Source organism: Curcuma longa, chromosome 2, assembly GCF_044706935.1.
Source record: "Curcuma longa cultivar G26 ecotype Majalengka, Jawa Barat chromosome 2, ITB_CL_G26_1.1, whole genome shotgun sequence".
Classification (NCBI taxonomy): domain Eukaryota; kingdom Viridiplantae; phylum Streptophyta; class Magnoliopsida; order Zingiberales; family Zingiberaceae; genus Curcuma; species Curcuma longa.
In genome coordinates, this window is record NC_133862.1 from 13801736 (window position 1) to 13807753 (window position 6018).

General features: G+C 38.3%; 1 long non-coding RNA gene across 1 annotated transcript; it reads right to left on the reverse strand.

The window, feature by feature from the left end:
* Positions 1 to 254: 254 nt before the first annotated feature.
* Positions 255 to 1581, reverse strand: LOC141815966 (uncharacterized). The gene is made up of 4 exons (XR_012600632.1): positions 1378 to 1581; positions 1214 to 1299; positions 1021 to 1093; positions 255 to 390 (listed from the first exon to the last, which is right to left on the reverse strand). It is a non-coding gene; the product is annotated as an uncharacterized LOC141815966 (long non-coding RNA).
* Positions 1582 to 6018: the final 4437 nt, after the last annotated feature.

Below are 6018 nucleotides of genomic sequence, written 5' to 3' on the forward strand. Positions count from 1 at the left end.
GGTTCTACGCTTTTTTTCCTACATACACTACATGACTAACCAAGATCAGTGACGGGAAAAAAAATATCGCTAAATTAGCGATGGAAAAAAATTTCATCGTTAATTTCTCTATAATTTTGATAGCAACCCGCCTATTTCCTAATTTCAATCATATTTACATCAAAATTTCAATATAACAATACAATCTACGATACATGAACAAAATACAATCAACATTCACAATCGATGATATCACAAATAATATTCAAACAATATAATCATAGACTATATCAAAGATATATTACAAATTATATAAACGATACATTAAAATTCACAACTGACAATACATTCAACATTCACAAACTCATCCACAACGACAACAAAGCTTTATCAAGATCAACAAGTCACAGCCTGCAAATTATAACATACAATACTAAATATAATAATACATTAAATTTTACCTTAAAACAACCCTATCCACAATTCAATTAAAACTATAATCCCATTGGATTCATAATCCAATTGTTACCTCCAAATCCCACCAACCTAATCCAATCCAACCCATCCAATTAACTCATGCTAATTAAACACGAGTTAATCTCATTCTAATTGATCTTCAACCGAATCTAAACCAATTGATCAAGTTAAATTGATACAAGTTAGTTTAAACTCAAGCCAAGGATCAAATATAATTTCATCGATGTGAGAATCCAACAATAACCCAATTCCGAATCAACAGATCTAATCCACAATCAAATCCATTAACATATCCCAACAGCCAATAATTAATCCCAACCAAACAAGAATCCAATAGAACATCACCCTAAACCAAATCCTACAGGCCAATCCAATAGATCCAACACTAAAGAACAAAACCTAATCTAATAGATCAATAACAATCTCAACAACTAGCTCCATAAATCCCCAAACAGCAAATATCAAATCGAAATCCAACATTAACAAAATCCCAAATCAACAGACAAACTCCCAACATCCAATCCGTTAACAGAACAAACCAAGAATCGAATCAAGAACACTTACCTCAGCTAGAACCCTAGAAATCCAGCTCCAATTCTAAGCTCTGGTTCTAATTTGCACCATCCTCATAGCAACCCTACAAACCGATCAAACAAAATCAAGAAAATCACGATCAAACAGAACACACCAAAATCCAAAGCCAACCTTCAATCCATTGTTGAAACAGAGCCTAATCAGATTCAAGGGAAGAACTCACCTCAAATATAGCCAATCGTGCCCTAGATCCACTCCGATTCCTCAGCTCCACCTTGCTGCCGAAACCCAAAGAACTGACCGACAGATCTACAATCGAGCCGTGAGCTCAATCAAATCCCATATCCGAAGAAATCCAACACAATCTATAGCAGTTTCAACCCTTACCGATCGCTTCTTCCCCTCAGCTCCGACTCCCCTGCTCACGTCGCTCGAATCGCCGCCACCCGGACGAAATGCAGCCACCCCGGCAAGCGTTTGGGACTCGTCGACTGGAGCACTGGTCGTCGGTGATTCACCTCAACGCCGGTGAGAAGCGCGATCGCGCGCTCGGCGGAGAAGCAGCGAAGCCAGAGAAGCGAAGAACAGTGATCGCGATCACTATGTTTCAACGGTTCCTTAATGAGTTCGGGTTTCGGGTGGAAGATTTAATCAGATCCAATAATAAATGGGCTAAGGAATTGGGTTATTGGGCTGGGTTTGGGCTGCTTTAATTTTGGACTTTAATTGGATATATGGGTTGAGTCAATTTATTAGGTTTTTAATTGGGCTAAGGGATTTATTTTAATTAAGCTACATTATTAACCTAAATTAAAATTCAAATCTCTAATTAATCAAGCTTCTAAATAATTATTAAAGGTAATAGCTAACTCTAAAAATTTAAAAATTTTCGTATCTTCATATATGACCAAAAATTTTAATCTGTTTTCAGTTTAGTTTTATTTAAATAAAAAAATAAAAGCATTACTAAAAATAAACTTCAAGGTATTAAGAATTTAGGATTGTTGGGGATAAAAATTAGGATTTGTTTTATTGTAAAAATATTGTCAAGTGTAGTTCTTTTAATCCTGACTGCTCATTTGTGAAGGTCAAAATTAAACGAGAGTCGAATCCTTTTAAACCGTTGTTTGATTTTAAATCTCTAGAAGTTTAGATCATCCATATATATGGGATAAATGAGCATTCAATAAGAATGAAAAAGACTACATTTTTTTAGAAAGATACATATAAATCCAAGAATGAGCACTAGGATAGTGTAGGTTAATTTTTTAAAATCCTCAAACACATATGTATATATATATTTGAAATCTGAATTGAACCAAAAAAAATTGGAATAGCAGTCTGGGAATGATATATATTTTTTCTTTTATGATCCGAATCAATTGAGATTGAATCATTTTTTTATTTTTAAAAAAAAACCTGCACTATTCCATGCCTACCGGTAGGAGAGGCGAGCTGCATGTAGGATTTGTTTTAAGGCAAAAATTTATCATACTGTATAATTGATTGTGGTCTCTACATAACGCCACGATTTCTGACATATTAGCTGAGCTTTGTTATACTAGTCCTGGTCAAAAATCTGCATGCAGGGACCTTCACATGCATGTATATAATCCACACTTTCGTTCCATTGTTGATCTCTAAAAAGAAGATCCCTTAATATTTTCAATGAAGAAATCTCAAATTCAAGACCTCAGCATCGACAACTTTGACGTCCTTACACCTACCCTCTCTGGCAGACTGGCGCCCTTGAGCACTAGGCTAGGTTTTAACAAACCACAAACAACAAACTACAAACCACAAATCACAAATCACAAACTCGGGGCATGCGCCATGCATGTGTAAATGTCCCCTTCAACGAGGTCGGCATAGGTGGCCTATGTTTTTACAAATTACTGCTATATTACAATTGATGATGGTGCGGAAAAGTGTCCACTGACCTCTGCGCCTTATCGGTCAGCACTCGTCTCTTTCACTGCAACCATTGGCCGCACGGTATGGTCCTCTCTGCCTCCCTGCGCTTGAAGACATACTGCTCAAATCTAAATCGGTGGGTGCAAACTAACAAATCTAACGGATAATATGAAATATTTGAATTAATATAAATATAAATAATTTTAATTCGAAAATAAAATTCTAACTTACATTCTTGATTTGAGTAGAATCAACCTATTAAATTTGAATTTCATTCGAGTGAATTTTAATTTGAATACATTTAAATTAAAATTATATAAAAATAATCAAAATTCAATTTGAATTTGACTTGTAAATAATTTATAAATAATCAAATAAAATATTATAAATTTAAATTCGATTAAAAAAATTATCGAACAAACTCTCGCACTCTTCCAAACTTCTATTTTGCAGTAACACTCCATTGCAATTTGACTTTCCTCTTCAACATCTTTTTTCATGCACAATGACTCCATCTTTCCACATCATCATTTTTTTTTACTGGAAAAGGAAGCCCATCCAAGTAAATTTGTGTGCGGGTTGTATTAGCACAATGATTAGATATTTCTTGTTTGATTCTAATTGCTCTTGCTTGAGACATGAGAAGGTGAGCCACCGATGAACTGTCTTCCAATTAAGATGAGTTGTCTTCCAAATTGATTGGTCTATGAGGATCTAAAAAAGGGGCTAGTTTGGTCCTTGAAAGATTGGAAGAGTTGGAATGGAGGCCCAGACTAACTTGGACTTAGCCACGTTGATGCTCAAGTAAGATTTCTTGAGAAAAAAAAAGAACATTAGATGAAAGGGGAATGTTGAGAGATGAAATGTGTGCATACCGCTACCCTCTAATTAGGATCTATTTATATATCTCGCCATTGTGCGAGGAATGATACCCACGTACGCTACATCCTGATTGATGGGATGCCACTTACAAGTATAGGATGGTCTCATCATAGCACTTTGAGAGTCACATCATCCCACGTATTGTTGACCCTGACATGCCACGCCCATGGAGGATGTCATATCACTATGCCTCGAGAGTCACATCATCCCATGTCTCATTGACCTACCATTCTACGTGTTGTGGAGTTGGTATGGACATGTTGGCTCAACCAAGCAAAGCAAGGTAAGGTCGGCATGGCCAAGTTGAGCTGATGAGGTCGACGAGGTTGAGCAGAGCTAACGAGGTCGGTGGGGCCAAGTAGAGCTGATGAGATCGACAGGGCCGAGTAGAGTTGACGAGGTCAGTGGGGTTGAGCAGAGCTAACTTAACACCGACCTCTACGAACACGTACGATAACTTCTCCCCATAAACTAAGTGAAAAGGAGTCATCCTTATACTTTCCTAGAGAGTCATCTAGTAAGACTAGAGAATGCTCGGAAGCTCTTCCACCTAATTGCCTCCGACGTGATCAAGCTTGACTTAAGGCCTCTGATTATCTCTCAGTTGACAACTTTAACTTGGTTATTGCTCTTAGGGTATGTAACTTAGGGGAAGACTTATTGAATGGCGAAGCTATAGCACTACTTCTTGAGGTTGCATCCTTAAAATTGTCGGCCATTGTCATAGATGAGTTTGTGTGGAAGACCATACCGACAGATGACGTTTCTCCATAGGAATTTGATCACAACATCTTCCATGATATGAGCTAAAGGCTCTTCTTCCACCCACTTAAAGAAATAGTCCACCCCACCAAGAGAAACTTTTTCTAGCTTGGTCCCATCGGGAAGGAGTCAACTATATCCATACCCCACTGATCAAAAGGACAGAAAGTAGTTGATGTCTTCAGGAATTCAGTGAGGCATCGAATGAGATATTGATGCTTATGGCAGTGGATGTAGGTGGCGACGAAGTGCGTCATGTTAGTTTGCATGGTCGGTCAAAAATATCCAGCTAGTAAGGTTTTTTGGGACAAGATCTAGCCTCCTACATGATTACCGTAGCAGTCCTGGTGAATCTCACGTAAGACCTAATCAACGTCTTCAAGGCTACGACACTTGAGGAAGGGACGCAAGAAAGCTCGTTTATACAAGCAATCTCTGATCAAAATGAAGCGCGCTACTCTTCTCTTAAGAAGCTAAGCCTGCTCTGGATTGTCGAGCAGAGTTCCTTGATGTAAAAGGAAAAGTAGAGGGGTCCTCTAATCAGTGGTGTCATTTTGCCCTAAGGCCTAATCTATCTGTGTGATCAATTGGACTCGGGTGGTTGGATCCTCCAGAGCCCATGTAGTGAGTGTGCTAGCAAGTTTGGCTAACTTATTTACCTTTCGATTCTCAGTGAGGGGAATTTTCTAAAGAGTGACCTTCTAGAAATCATCTTTTATCTTCTCTAAGGCTTCAACATATCGGCACAGTTGGTCATTCTTGATCTCGAAAGCCCCTCCAAGTTGCTGGACTGCTATTTGAGAATCGAAGTGAATGATGACTCGAGAAGCCCAACCTATTTGGCTGCTTGAAGGCTCACGAGCACGGTTTCATACTTAGCTTCATTGTTGAAGGCATAGAATTTTAAGTAGATAATCAACTAGAACACCTCCTCCCTAGGTGAGATCAACAATACTCTAACTCTGCTACTTTGCTTACTGGTTGATCCATCCAAATTTTTTTTCCAAGTTTCATTCATCTCTTGGCCTGGTGTCTTAGTCAAAAAGTTAGCCAAGGCCTGAGATTTGATGATAATTCTCAATTGATATTGGATGTCTACTCATCAAGCTCGGTGATCTATTTGATTAATCTCCCTAAGACCTCGGGATTAGTCAACATCGACTTTTCTAAAGTGGGGTATCTGCTCTCAGCATCCTTTAATAGATGGTTGCAGAAGTAGATGAGATGTTGAGCACAACCTTCTTATCGCATGAGGATCGACCTGATTGCTCTTTCAGCGGTAGATAGGTACAACCACAACCTCTCTCTAACCACGAGCTTGAAAAGGAGTGGCAGCTCTGCCAGGTAGTCTTTAAAGTCGGTGAAGGCTTGCTCATAGCTCTTGTCCCATGTGAACTGAGCTTATTTATATAACACCTTAATGAAAGGTAGGTTCATTGTTGAAGGCATAGAATTTTAAGCAGATAATCA